The 15,909-nt window shown below is 37.4% G+C and overlaps 1 pseudogene; it reads left to right on the forward strand.

The window, feature by feature from the left end:
• The first annotated feature begins 1,338 nt into the window (after positions 1 to 1,338).
• LOC116876159 lies at positions 1,339 to 2,292 on the forward strand (annotated as a pseudogene).
• The last annotated feature ends 13,617 nt before the right edge of the window (positions 2,293 to 15,909 follow it).

Here is a 15,909-nt window from a genome sequence, read left to right on the forward strand (position 1 = left end):
TTGGGGCACCTGAGTGGTGCAGTCTGTTGAGCTTCCAACTGTTGGAAGATCGGCTTAGGTCTTGATCTTAGGGTCATGAATTCAAGCCCCACAGAGGGTACCATGCCGGGCATGAAGCCTAGTCAAAAAAAAAAAAAAAAAAAGTCCAAGTTGTTTCCAGTTTGGACAATTGTGAACAGAGCTCTATAAAAGATAAGTGCTGGTATGAACATAATTTTTATTTCTTTGGGCCAAATACTCAGGAGTGGGAATTTTGGCTAATATAATAATTATATTTTTAACTTCATAAGAACTGACAAATTATTTTCCAGGTTGTAAGCATTTGCACTTCCATCAGCAACGTGTGAGAGTTAGAGTAGATCTGTGTTCTCGTGAGTGCGTCCTATCGCCCGTGTGTTCTTGTTCAGGCATTCTAACCGGTGTGGTGTTGTGTATTATCCTGGTTTTAATTTGCATAGCCATAGTGGTTAATGATGTTAAACATCCTTTCAGGTGTTCTCATGCTTTTCATATATACTGTTTGGTGAAGTATTTGTTTAATTTTTGTTTTTGTTGTTCATAGATTTGTTTTTCCCTGTTGAGTTTTGAAAGTTATTTATGTATTTTGGGTACAAGTCCACTGTCAGATATGTAATTTCCAAATATTTTCTCTCAGTCTGTAGTGAGTCTTTTAATTCTTTTAACAGTGTCTTTCACAGAACAAAAACAAAACAAAGTGTTTATATTTTAAAGATTTTATTTATTTATTTGACAGAGATCACAAGTAGACAGAAAGGCAGGCAGAGAGAGAGAGAGAGAGAGGAGGAGGAAGCAGGCTCCCTGCTGAGCAGAGAGCCCTATGTGGGACTCGATTCCAGGACCCTGGAATCATGACCTGAGCTGAAGGCAGAGGCCTTAACCCACTGAGCCACCCAGGTGCTCCCAAAGTGTTTATATTTTAAATCTAATTTATCATTTTCCCTTTATGGATTATGCTTTCAGTGTGTCTACATACTTTTTTGCCAAGCCCAGAATACAAAGATCTTTACCTATGCTTTCTTCTAAAAAATTATAATTTCACGTTTTACATTCAGATATATTCTCTGTTTAGAGTTAATTTTTGTGTAATGATAATGATGAAGACTTAGGTCAAGTTCCTTTCTAAAAGTTTTTTTGCATATGGATGTCCAAATGTTTCAATACAGTTTGCTGAATTATATTCTTTCTCCACTTAAAAATACTGTGTATATCTACCTTTGTCAAAAAGTGATCTGTCCTTTAAGATTTTATTTATTTGAGCTTTCTGCCCGTGGATGCCACTGAGTAAGCATCGGTAAAGTCTCCCCTCCCACTACCATCATGTCTAAATCAGAGCCTCCCAAAGAGCCTGAACAGCGGCAGAAGCTCTTCATCAGAGGGCTGAGCTTTGAAACAACCGATGAGAGTCAGAGGAGCCATTTTGAGCAATGCGGAGCACTTACGGACTGTGTGGTAAGAAGAGATCCAAACACCAAGAAAAACTTTGGGTTTGTCACATATGTCCCCGTGGAGGAGGTGGAGGCAGCCATGAACACGAGGCCACACAGGTGGATGGAAGAGTTGTGGAGCCAAACAGGGTTGTGTTAAGAGAAGATTCTCAAAGACCTGGTGCCCACTTAACTGTGAGAAAGATTTGTTGGTGGCATTAAAGAAGTCACTGACGAACATCATCTAAGAGATTATTTCGAACAGTGTGGGAACATGGAAGTACCTGAGATCATGACTGACTGAGGCAGTGGCAAAAAGAGGAGTTTTGCTTTTGTAACATTTGATGACCAGGACTCTGTCAACAAGAATGTCATTCAAAAATCCCATCCTGTGAATGGCTACAGCTGTGAAGTAAAGAAAGTGCTCTTTAAACAAGAGATGGCTCATGCTTCATCCAGCCAAAGAGGTCGAAGTGGTTCTGGAAACTTTTGTGGTGGTCGTGGAGGTGGTTTTGGTGGGAATGACAACTTTGGTCATGGAGGAAGCATCAGTGGTCGAGGTGGCTTTGGTGGTAGTCGAGGTGGTGGTGGATATGGTGGCAGTGGGGATGGCTAGAACAGGTTTGGTAATGATGGAAGCAACTTTGGAGGTGGTGGAAACTATAATGGTTTTGGCAATTAAAACAATCAGTCCTCAAATTTTGGACCCATGAAAGGAAGAAATTTTGGAGGCTGAAGCTCTGGCCCCTATGGTCGTGGAGGCCAATACTTTGCCAAACCATGAAACCAAGGTGGCTATGGTAATTCCAGCAGCAGCAATAACTACAGCAGCGGCCGAAGGTTTTAATTACTGCCAGGAACAAAGCTTAGCAGGAGAGGAGAGCCAGAGACGTGAAAGGGAAGCTACAGGTTACAACAGATTTGTGCACTCAGACAAGCACAGTGGTGGGGCCTAGCTGCTACAAAGAAGACATGCTTTAGACAATACTCATGTGCATGGGCAAAAAACTCAAGGACTGTATTTGTGACTAATTGTATAATGGGTTATTTTAGTTTCTGTTTTGCGGAAAGTGTAAAGCATTCCAACAAAGGATTTTAATGTAGATTTTTTTTTTTTTGGCACCCATGCTGTTGATTGCTAAAGGTAATAGTCTGATCATGATGCTGAATAAATGTGTCTTTAAATTTTTTTTAATTTTTTTTTTTATTTGAGAGAGAAAAAGAGAGAGTGAGCAAGTACATGAGTCAGTGGCTTAACCCACTGAGCCACCCAGGTGCCCCAAGATCTGTCTTATTTTTGTGGATCTATTTTTGGACTCTATTGATGCATTTGTTGTTTCCTTTATCAATAACATCTTGTCTTGGTTACTGTACCTTTTCAAAACACAGCTTTATCAAAGTTTAGTTGAAATTTAAAAAAACGCAATGTATTCAATACACATCTAATTCAATGAGTTTGGAGATAATGCATCTATCCATGAAACCATCACCCAATCAAGATAATTAGCATATCTATCCCCTCCAAAAGTTTATTCCTATCTGAGTGTGTGTGTGTGTGTGTGTGTGTGTGTATCTGCATGTGTGTGTTTGTGTATAGGCAATGGGTGCTAGCAAAAAGAGACTCCAGGGTCTTCCACATGAAGCTTCAACACTGACCAAGACAGAGTCGTTGAAGATAAGAAATTGTATGGCCTGGAGTGACAGACTTGATAATGTGACTAAGCCTCAGTCATACCATCTTCTGTAAAATCTTCCATACATTATAGTGTTATCTTGGGCACCTGGGTGGCTCAGTTGGTTGAGCAACTGCCTTCAACTCAGGTCATGATCCTGGAGTCCAGAGATCAAGTCCCACATTGTGTTCCCTGCTCAGCTTGGGGTCTGCTTCTCCCTCTGACCTAAACCCTCTCATGTGCACTCTCTCTCATTCTCTCTCTCTCAAATAAAAAAAATCTTAAAAAAAAAAAAGAAAAGAATAAATATGAAGGACTCAGCACAGTTCTTTCTATGTATTTATCACTCTGTAATATTATTTGATGACTCAATTTGATGACTCAATTAATTATTATTACGATTACTTTTCCCATTTCTATTAGTACTTATCACATTAGCCACACCGGAATGGGTGTCTAGGTTCCAGAACATGGGACTGTAGTATTAAAAAAAAAAGAAAAGGAAAAAAAAAAAAACAAAGAAAAAGAAAAGAAAATGGATTATTAAAGGTGTCAGTACAGTAGTGTATTTATGCAGATAACTAACAGAATTATTTTTCTAATGCAAGCATGTAGAAACAAAACTGGTCTTCTGCACTGAGAAGTGATGAGCACCATTTTGCCTGTGAGAAGAGATGACGGTGGTGCTTCTTGTGTCTACCAAGAAGCGGCAGCAGCCTCTCCTCTTGTTTCCTTGCTCACAATCCTGACTTAAACTGTTGGTTTCAGAAGGTCAGCTGCTTCTAGAGAGGCTAGGACCCTTCTTCAGCCCAGTGGAGTAAATCTTGATTAGTCTAAGCTAACCACAGCAATTGAAATCACACTGCCAGTGATAATTTGAATAACTTTGTGGCAGAATTTTGATGAATGATACATGAAGAAAAATATGTCTGACCATTGGATTTTTGGGTTGATTCTGTAGCATTTTACTTAAAAAAACAAGGTAGAAAGTAGTGATCTGCTCTTTTCTGGCTTTGGGTAATTGTAAGAGAATATATTGTGTAGGGGTGTTGCAGCCATGTTTTGACTGAGAAAACAAGACTTGTAGCCACAGCTACAATGTACTGGGACTGGCAGAGTGGAAGGATAGAAAGACTGTGCTTTAGCTGATGTCATTAGCAGCTCAGTTACTAGTCCTGAAACAGCTCAACGACTGGTATTCCTATGTGAGGTGACTCTTCATTACTTAAGCATCCTTTTAGAAAAATAAGCCTATGCAGGGAAAATCAAGGTTGAATGAGAATCTCTTGGTTAAATGAGTGAAATATTTAGAGGCCGTTAGAAAGAAAGTTCTGCTCCTGAAGATAATAAAGTGTAGCCATCTGCTTTATCACTGGCATTCTGTATAGCTGGTTCATATACTTGTCTCTCTAGGATTTTACATTATTTTTAATGTTACGTTTGCCTAGAATAAATATAAAACATGTCTGATACTGATAGATGGTAGGTGGTTGTGAAGAAACTGTAGTCACATAAGGAGTGAAGAGTAACCACATTTCTAAAATTTGTAGAATCCTTCCCTGCTACCAATTATTTTTAATTATATATTTCCTAGAGATTTTCATTCACTGAGTCTCAACCGTTTTAGATTGTTGCCTTAGGATGGGGAAAATGTCTAATTAGGATCATGTTCCTCCCTAACATTTTATAGTTCTCCTTTTTAAATCTTTTTGTTACCTGAGGCTTTATAAGACACCTCGTATTAGATTTTTTTCATGGTAATATAGATGAAGATAATCTATGTGACATTTATGCTTGTTGCGCAGTCCAAACCTTGTTCCTGCAAGACACAGAACTGGTAAGTTGTTCAGAAAACTGTGCCTTTCCTGGAAAAGCAACTTGGTGTACATCACAGGCAAACTAACAGAATGTCTATGTATTCATTTTGGTGTCAGGGTGATAAGGGTTCAGACCAACTTCTTATTCTTACTGTGAAAATGGACAAACTTTTTGTGACTCTAAAGTTGCTCTCATCTGTAATCATGGGACAGTGATAGAATTCAGGCCCTACTTTTCAGAGTATTTGCAATTCCCTTTTCTGTATCAGTTATTTTTTTCCACTTAAATTCAACTTTTTTCAACCTTCCTTTCATGTGTTCCATATATTTCTTCTATACATTGTTAGCTGCCCTTTACACATTTTTCCTATAAGATACAAAGATCATTTTCCTTTTTTGTAGCAGTGTCTTCCAGTTATTCAAGGAACAATAAAGAATCAAGAAAAGGTGTAATAGAGAATCAAGAAAGAACATAACAGGGGCACCTGGGTGGCTCAGTCGGTTAAACAACTACCTTTGCTCAGGTCATGATCCCAGGGCCCTGGGATCCTGTCCTCCAAGGGAGAGGGTGTCCCTGCTCAGCGGGGAGCCTGCTTTTCCCTTTGCCACGCCCACGACTTGTGCTCCTTTGCTCTCTCTTGCAAAAATAAATTAATTAAAAAAAAAAAGAAAAAACATAACCGATCATACAGAGTAATAAAAACTTCAGCTACATTTCTAGGGATGTCAAAGGGTAATGTTAATATTTGATTAGAAATATGGTTTGGGATATTGAGGCATCTGTAAAACTGTTTTCTAATTATGAAGTCTCTTTAATAAGTTTAATTCACTAAGTTACAGCTTTTGATCATCATTATTTAAAATAATAGAATCAGTGACTGAAAATTATAGTTTGAACTTTAAACATTTATCATTATGGGGCACTTGGGTGGCTCAGTGGGTTAAGCTGCTGCCTTCGGCTCAGGTCATGATCTCAGGGTCCTGGGATAGAGTCCCACATTGGGCTCTCTGCTCAGCAGGGAGCCTGCTTCCCTCTCTCTCTCTCTGCCTGCCTCTCTGCCTACGTGTGATCTCTATTAAAATAAATAAAATCTTTAAAAAAATTATCTTTCTAATGATTCACTTTCCTAATTGTGTAAATTATCTGTTTTTCTTTTTTTTTTTTTAATTAGAAAACCAGTAGAAAGTGGGGGGCAGTAAAATGAGGAGAAAATAGCAGATGGTGAATGCAGACTTTGACTGACAAAGGAGACCATTAAGGCACTGAAGTCAGCATTAAAATCTTGGTGAACCATTTTGAAAAGTAAACTGGCAAAAATAATAGGTGGCCATGTTCTTAGGCTGGTAACGGAAACTCTTTGCTCACAATCTCTTTGATATTCAGGAATCGTGTAGCCATAGGCTATGTTCCTCAAGGATACAGGGGCATTGGTAACAGTGACATGGAGCAGTCATTGAAAATCCACTAGATTTAAGCTCTACTTTTATAGGTTTGTAACCCTAAGATACAAAGGGAAAATGCACACAGAAAGAAAAGCTGATCAATATGTTTTAATTTCCACATTATAACTAATGAGGAAAGGAATGATAGGCAGAATATGGTCTCATGCATTGGCAAAGAGAAACTTTCCTAAAGAAGTTCTTTTTTTTTTTTTTCTTAAATATAAACTTTGAAGGTAAAAAGAAGGTAAGAAACCTGGATTAGATCAAAGAACTTTCCAAAGGAAGGGAAGATTTTCTTGTTAGGCTTTAATATGAGAATGAGATTATGATGTCAGAGAATGTTTGCCATATTGAAATATTTGTGTGGTACAGGGAAACAAATGATGCTTAGGAGGAAATCTTTTTCAACCCTGGACTAGGCACTTATATTTACTGATATCCCATAAGGAGGCTATATACATATTTTAATTAAAAAAGTGGCTTGATCAAATGCAGTTTGGGTAGAATAGATTGAATCCTGGGAAGAAGACTTTCAGGTCAAAGAAATATTCATCATTCCCTAAACAAGACTGGTTCAGACTGACACGATTAAGTCATAAGAAGTATCTGGAAGTTACATAAACACGAAGTCTTTTAATTTCAGAATCTAATTTTTATAATCACTATTATTCCTCTTTTGTATTTTGATTCTTTCCTTTATTTCTCAATCATGGGTAGTTAGGCTTACAAGTTTAATTCTGCAGAAAGAAACATGACTGCCTCTTAGAAAAATCTAGAAACATGCTCTTAATACACAGCCTTAATTCTCTTCACGAATTTCTTGACTACCATTCTGGAAACTTTAGGAAACAAAGTAGTTCAGTAGCATAAAATGTTCTCATTTCAATTATTCCGATGCTTTTATGCTCTATTATATATGTCATTCATGGATAACAAATCAGGAAATTATATAAATTCTTTATTTGGACTGGTAATTTCTTTTATGAACTGTGGTCCTGAGCTCTTCTGGTCCTATTGTCCCCATCCCTCTCTCGTTTCCTCAAGTCCTCTCTGTCCTCACTCAGTCACCTTTAATCCGACTTGCTATTGCACTGAGAGAGGGAAGAAACCAGACAGGCGCCTCCAGTGTTCCACCACACACTGTCCCATCTCCAAGCTCTGAACCCGGGCTTCTCTGGAGCGGGCCTGCCTACGAGCACTGCGCATGCGCTCCTGCCCAGGGGAGGACTGTCTCCTTACTCTGCCTTTCTCAATCTCTCTCCAGGAACCTTCCATGAACATGTTTCTCTCAACTCAAATAAAAAACTATTTATTTGAATGCTATTTTTTCCTCTAGTATGGCTCCAGTTCTTTGTTTTCTTTACCTTAAATCATGCCTTCAAACAGTCCCTTGTATTGGCTGCTGAAATCTATCACATTTTTGTCCCCTCACACAACTGGAAGAGATCTTATCAAGGCTCCCAATTATTCCATATTGCTAAGATTTTCCCATGGCATTTTTGTGGTACCTCTGTGAAAAATCAGTTCACCATAAAGGTAAGAGCTTATTTCTAGAATCTTTTTTTTTTTTTTTAAGATTTTGTTTATTTATTTGACAGAAATCACAAGTAGCCAGAGAGGCAGGCAGAGAGAGAGAGAGGGGTAAACAGGCTCCCTGATGAGCAGAGAGCCCCATGCGATGGGAGGCTCGATCCCAAGGCACTGAGATCATGACCTGAGCAGAAGGCAGAGGCTTAACCCACTGAGCCACCCAAGCGCCCCTTATTTCTAGACTCTTAATTCTATTCCATTGTTTGGTATAGCTATCCTTAGGTTAGTATCATTCAATCTTGATTACCGTAGGGTTGCATTAAGTTTTGAAACAGAGTCATGCAAATCCTCCAACTTTGTTGTTGTTTTTTGCAAGATTGTTTTGTTTATTCTGGGTCTCTTGCATTCCCATATAAACTTAAAGATCAGTTTGTCAGTTCCTTCAAAAATTGCCATTTGAGATTGTGATAGTGGTTTTGTTGAATATATAGATCAGCTTGGTGAGGATGGTCAGTTTTACCCAGTGAACATTCTGGGTCATGGTTTCTAGCATCTCTTAAAACAAAAAGCCCTTAGTACCACAAAGATACTCAATATTCAAATACAGTCCTGTAGTTTAGTGATACAAAGGGAAAAAATCCTCTTGTGTCATGTTCAGAAAAACAGCAACAGATTCTTCAGAGACAAACTCTGAATCAACCTTCAAAACATAACATAGTCCTGAATAAAATGCTCAGCTGCTCAAGCCAAACCACCCCTGATTAGGTCAAGAGTGACAGTTTTCCTATTTCCACAAGAAAAAGGATTAAATGCGTTTCCCATTAATTTAGTTAAACAGCACTTTCAAACTCGTTTTCTCATAAAATAAACATTTTTTATACCCCAAATAAAATTGGATCATCTACTTCTAGTAGAATGTGCAGGGCACAGTTGAAATCTTTCAAATGTCTACACTTTCAGGATTCAAAATTGTGGTTTTATTTTCAAATGCACAAACATACAAATGCCTTCAAAGATGTATAATGAATTTTGCCACATGAAGATCAGGAAGTATTGCTGGCCAGAGAGGTAGACTATGCATTCAGTGTGTTTGAGAAAATTCATGATGTAATCATTTTATGCCCCTTTCTCTTCTATATCACCAGAGTCAGGAGGTGTATTCCTTTTAACCAGCTTAAGTCTGTTATTTAAAGAAAACCGTAAAGGAAACTTAGAATAGAAATGAGTTAGTTTATTTTCCTTCATTTTTTTTCAGGGATCACACAAGGCAGAAACTCATTATTTGCATGAATGTTGCTTGCGGGGAAAACTAGACTTTGGCTTAAGAATAAGTCTGAGGGACATCTGGGTGGCTCAGTGGGTTAAGCCTCTGCCTTCTGCTTGGGTCATGATCTCAGGGTCCTGGGATTGAGCCCCACATAAAACTCTCTGCTGAGCAGCGAGCCTGCTTCCCACCCCCCTGCCTGCCTCTGCCTACTTGTGATGTCTGTCTGTCAAATAAATAAATAAATAAATAAACCTTAAAAGAAAGAAAGAAAAAAAGAAAGAAAGAAAGAAAGAAAGAAAGAAAGAAAGAAAGAAAGAATAAGTCTGACTTGTTCCAATGTGAAAATAGCTGCTTGCTTGAATATCTGAAGTTTTCCATAGAGCAAAGTAGAATAGTCTTGAGCCTGGAAAATTATCATAGCAGATGTCAAAATCCTCAGTAATTTCCCAATGAAGCATCTAATACCGATCAACATGGTTTCCTGGCGAAACTGCCAGGAGGAATTAGGAACAAAGCATACCCCAAAGATACCTAAACAAATTAGCATGTTGTACAAAATTATTTGATAGAAACCAATTACATTCTGTTATTTTTCTGCCAAAGATTATAATTTTAGTTTTAGAATAGTTCATATGAAGCCTTTTTTGAGACAATAATTAAATACCAAGCCTAATTGTCTATTAAGGACATATTTTGTCTGTGGTAATAAAACCAAATTATCAGTGTTTAGACCTATCAGGGGATTCTTCTGAGTTTTCAAGTGTTATCCAAAGGCAGTTTCAATAAATTTGTTAAGGACAATGCTTGTTTTATAGCAAACACTGTAGAAATATATAGTGAAGGACTGATTAATGCAATAAATAAATCAATGCACATCGATAAATTGAAATTATATGCTGAGGTCATCATATCATCTATCATATCACAAAAGCAGGACTCATCAATGAAGGGTTTGTGGTCTTCGATATTCATACAATCTAGTGTTAATAATCTACTGCTCTTAAAAAGCTTCTACAGTGCTTACATTTAAGGAGCAATTTTTAAAAGAAAGCAGGAAGAATTTTCTATAGATTTTGAAAAGCAGTGTTTAGAGGACTGGCACTGTAGTCTTGCAGATGGGATTTGAATCCTGACGCCATTGTATAATCGGTTTGGCTTTGGGCAACTTAATCAACCTTTCTGAGCCATAGGGTCCTCATTTTTAAAATGAGAATAGCATTAATACTGAAACTTAACCTTGAAATTGTCTCTAGCATTAAGTGAAATAATGCATATAAATCATTTAGTGTTATGCCTGATACAAATTGCATATTTAATGGAGTTTAGATGTTAATTTTAACATTTTAATTGTTCCTTGCAGTACTTTATTTTGGTAGAAGTTTTGTCATCATAAATACATTATCAAATGTATTTTGCTACAGAAGATGAATTTAAATTTCACTGGTCATAAACATGGGTTTAACATACTATAAGAACCAAATGACATTTTGTGATATGCTATGTTAAAAATGCATTTTTCTTCCCTCTTGCTTCAAACCATTGTCAAATTATTGTAAATTTAATTTGTTACTGCCTTTTTATCCATCTGGCATTTTATTTCTCTCACTCCCATTGTGTTGAAATGAATGGTCATATTAAGCTATATTCTCAGGATTATGCATGCAAATATATGACTTACATTAACAAGACTAATGATTTTGACTCCATATTGCTTTGATAATAAAACCAAACAAAACCCCTAACATTATTATGGATAACTACTTTGTGAGGAACAAACACATTGTTGTATTAGAATTGAAGCAAGAAGTGAAAATGTTTTAAGCTATTATGGTATCACAAAGCAAACCAGATATAAATGTTTTAATAATGAACCTATAATTAATGTTATGTTTTCAGCTCTTTTTTTATACCTGACAGAGTAGCAAACCTGGGAACATGCTGGCCTGTGTCCAAAGTCCTACTGTTTTGTTTTTTCCCCTACGTATTTGCAGAATGATGTATTTTGCTAAATATTAAATTATAAGATACAGAATCAAGCTTGTTACCCAAATGTTAGAGCCTGAATGTTTGTGTGCCCTTAAATGTGTATGTTGAAATCCTAACTCTTAGGATGATAGTGTTGGGGGTGGGGCTTTTGGGGGGGGTGACTGTGTCATGAGGGTGGGGCCCTAAGAAGGGGATTCATGTCTTTATGAGAGAAGCTCCGTGGGTATTTTTCCCTCCCTTTCACCATGTGACCAGGAATAGAGCCCTTATGTGACCACACTGGCCCCCTGATTTCAGACTTCCAGGCTCCATGCTGTGAGAAACGAGGCCTGCTGTTTGTAAGTCACAGTCTGTGGTATTTGGTGAGAGAGCCGAAACAGACTAAGATACAAAATGTCAGAGATCTGACATATTATGAATAATTACATTGCCTTTCCCTATTATAAGATGCTATGTCTTGGAAAGTCTTCTCAATTCTTGCTTTCTTTCTCACAAGTCCTCTAGGTATGCAAGAATACTGACCTTGCCCCCCTTTTTATAAGACGTTGAAGAAGATTCTGAATTAACAGAAATCACAAATCTACCTCATTTCTGAACCCATATATTTGACGTTTCCATTTTATCACACTGACTCTCTGATTAAGAAGAATTTAAAACTACATAAATTTGTTGAAAATCATTTTTATTGAAATGTATATAAGATCCATTACCCATTCTTTTGAGGTATAACAGCATAAATAATCTATGTTCAATGATATGTGCATCATGGGTATTAGAGCATGGGAACAATAATAAGACCCAAAAGGAAATAGGACATAAGTTTTCCCACTAAGAGTGAAAATCATAATCAGTGCTCAGTTGGTAACATCAGAACTTTAGAGCTCAATCTGTCTCTTGTCACAAGGACTTAGTTTCTAGCTTAATGCTAATTACCAAATCTCCATCTCTAGGCTTAAGAGTTGCCTTAAAGTTCACATCTACATATATAGGAATAAATCAGATTTCTGTCTGTGTATCTCATTGGCTCTCTCTCCTAACATCTCCAGATTTTTTTAGCCTATCATTCAGTCTTGATTTACTTTTGAAGTTTTCATTGAGGTGAAGAACATGCCACCGGTGACTCAAGCCAGAGAAACCTTGGGACCATCCTGGACAACTTCCATAGTACACATTCACAATTACAATTATCCCCATTTTTAATAGGCTTTATCTCCAAAGTCATTTTTTTTTCACCTTTCCTCTTTTCCATCTCTGTGGTACTGCCTTAGTCCAGTACCTAGGCACTCGTCACTGGAGTATTAAAAGGATCTTGCTGGGTGCGTAGGTGGCTCAGTTGGTTAAATGACTGCCTTCAGTTCAGGTCATGATCGCAAAATTCTGGGATTGAGCCCCTAATCGGGTTTCCCCGGCTCTGCGAGGAGCCTATTTCTCCCTCTCCTTTTCCCTGACACTTCCCCTGCTTGTGCTCTCTCTCACTCTCTCTCTCTTTCTGTTAAATAAATAGATAAATAAATAAATAAATAAAATCTTAAAGGAAAATTTTCTTGCCTTGTTGATTCTGACTTTGAGTGGACAACTTAAAAAAAAAAGAAGGTCGAGCCCAAGTTACTTGTTTTGCTCAAGGCAAGAAGAGGTAACAACAGCAATGATGTTTGGATGTTTGTATTTAACAAACTATCAATTCTAGAACACAGTTTAGATGGCAGGTAATCAAAAGCAGAAGTTGATCCTGTGGGTCACCATACTGCCATTGAGGTTCCAATCACAGCTTTACCAAGTCTCATGTAAATATAGGACATAACTTTAAAAAGAGCAGGAACCTGAGAATTACAACAGACATATGGCAATTTTGGAGATGGCTTGAGGTCCCCAAGCCCTGACAGCACCACTGAGCCTTGATTAAAGCTAAATTATCTCCTAAATGATAGGCACATCTCTGGGTTATTTCAGCCAGTTTAGGATTTCCTAAACTGTCAGTTATAGGCTACAGTCCCTGCATTTGCATACAAAGTCCCCAAAGCGGGGGTGAGGACAGAGGAGAGCTTTCCAGTTATCAAGACAATGGGCTACTGGATGTCAGCTGCTTGAACTAATATCAGATGGACACCTGGACCCAATGGATGTTGGTTTTCAACACATTCAACTTACTGGCTCTTCCTTTTTATTTCCCAATGATAGGATTTCATCTTAACTACATTTACATCTTTCCTGGACAACAAGCTGCTTTCCTGTAACACTTTATATGTCACAGAAACTCAGGTTCTCTGTTTATGGTGCTAATCTACTACAGCTCCCAGTACCTGCTGCAGATTGCAAAGATCTCCATGTCAGTCTCATGAGCGACAGCCTCGACAACCAAGTGTATGAGTGATATGGTGCCTTGACTCTTCCTTCTCCAAACCCATCTGAGGCTTCCACCTACGGGCTTCCCTTTGGGGAAGGGAGAGGACAGGCAGAGGACAGAAAGGGTGTCAGGGGATTTCTCAAGCATCCATCCCAGTCTAGCTCAGTGGATGGCAAAATTTTCCTGTCAAAGGCCAACTAGTAAATGTTTTCAGCCTTGTGGACCATACAGCCCCTGTCACAACCAAAGTGGTTGTGTGGACAACATATACAGGATGAACATTTTTCACCCTATCATTTTTACAGAAACAATCTACAGATTGGGTTCATTCCGTCCTTGAGCTGTATTTGGCTACTGTGAGGCTGCTGAAAGGCTCTGACTTTACCCTCTGAGACAAAAGCATGTTTTGATGTATTCTCCCAAATATTTAAATTTTATAACTGAGTTTAGCTTTTGAAATTTAAGAACAAACAAACAACAAAACAAGAACCAACAGACAAGAAATCTAAGCATTTGTGACTTGTGTTTTTCCCTGCACTATTATCACAATCTTCCCGGAGGTCCTTATGTCCTTGGCTGGCTGAAGATGACAAGCATCCTGGGGTGACAAGCCGTGGGATCATCCCTTAAAGATTCCCGGATATAATTTTCGTTCCCATGCTCTCTTCTCCTCACTATTTCTTCTCTCGAAAATTCCTTCTGTGATGAACTCTGCTTTGCATTTAGGACTGGCTGTGTATTTTTGGCTACTCTCCAGGCCCTTAAGGGAAACATTTGGAGTCAATTTCATCCCTTCGATGCAGTGCTGAGTAATGAAGTATTCCCATGTCTAAGCAGGAGCCAACTACATAATTAAATCTCTTCCAGATTTATCAAATATCTTGATTTAGAATAATGGAAACAACTTTGTTTATGTAGTTTTTCTCATTGTTGTTTTACAAACTGCTTCTAAGGATGTATCTCGTTAATCCTAAAAATATCCCCACACTAAGTTCAAAAAATTTTTTTTGCTAATGTGTTATATTTAGAAATTGAAATGCTTGTCTCATCCTCATTTAGTCAGTCTGTGGAATAAATATCAAGGCCATATTTACTTAGATTATATACTAACACTTTTAGTATATAATTTGGTAACAATTAGAAATGATACACACATAATGTCTCAATTATACTTCTCCAGAAATCAGTGATTCTTCAAATTATGCCCAAATCATGAAATGTTATTAAGTATTCACTTGCTGTATGACAATCTACCAATTGTTCAAGAGATACTGATCACTTATCTCCCTGTAGTTTTAAACCAAGACAAAGAACAAAGGGAATTTATATAGCTCCCTCTTTGTTTTTCCAAAGCCCTTACTATTTTCTATTGAAAAACTGACAGTTTGTGAAATTGTCTGTATCTCTTTGCCACTTTGAGCTCTTGGATAGCAGAAATTTTTTACTTAACATTTGTTCTAAAACCTACAAGAATTCCTAGAACATAATTGGTATCAGTAATATTGTTGAAAGTAAAAGATATATGTATGTAATATATGTATGTGTATATATATATATACACACACACATATATATATGTGTGTGTATATATATGTGTGTATATATATATGTGTGTGTATATATATGTGTGTGTATATATATATGTGTGTGTAAATATATATAGAAAGAGAGAGAGAGAAACAGATAAGTGATATTACATGTCAAGTAAAGTTATACAAGTAGGATATATCAAGTTAAAATTTTAGAGGTTTTTTTGGGTCTTTTTTTGGTTTTGGGGTCTTTTTTTGCATAAAATATATCAACAGTGATTTCTAACTTCAGCTTATTCAAAGAGGAGTGGGAACTTTCTGGCTTTTATGAAACAATCTGAATATTTTTGTTTCTTTTTTTTTTTAAGATCTTATTTATTTACTTGACAGAGAGAGAGAGCAGAAGCAGGGGGAGCAGCAGAGGGAGAGGGAAGGGCAGCCCCCCTACTGAGCAAGGAGCCTAATATGGGGCTGGAATCCAGACCCTGGGATCATGACCTTAGCAGAAGGAAGACGATTAACAAATGAGCTACCCAGGCACCCCAGAATACTTTTGTTTCTTCACACTATATTTAACAACAAAATTACCAGTAATTCATTAATACTTTCTAGACCAACTTAATTTTGATAGAACAAATTTTTGGCACTTGCTTTGCATCACCACATAAAAAAAAATAAAATTGAAATAATAAGTGCAGTTGGCATAAACCAGTAGGGGAACAAATACAACGGCCATGAGTAAGCCGCTAATTTATTTATTTATTTATTTTAGGAATAGAGGTGTACAATGTTCTAGAGTTAATTCTGTGAATCTTGAGAGCTCCACCTTTGGAATGGAAGGCCTCAACCTACCCAAAATGTCAGTTAAAAAAAGA

The sequence above is a fragment of the Lontra canadensis genome, unplaced genomic scaffold (assembly GCF_010015895.1).
Source record: "Lontra canadensis isolate GAN:19392208 unplaced genomic scaffold, GSC_riverotter_1.0 scaffold44, whole genome shotgun sequence".
Taxonomy (NCBI): Eukaryota; Metazoa; Chordata; class Mammalia; order Carnivora; family Mustelidae; genus Lontra; species Lontra canadensis.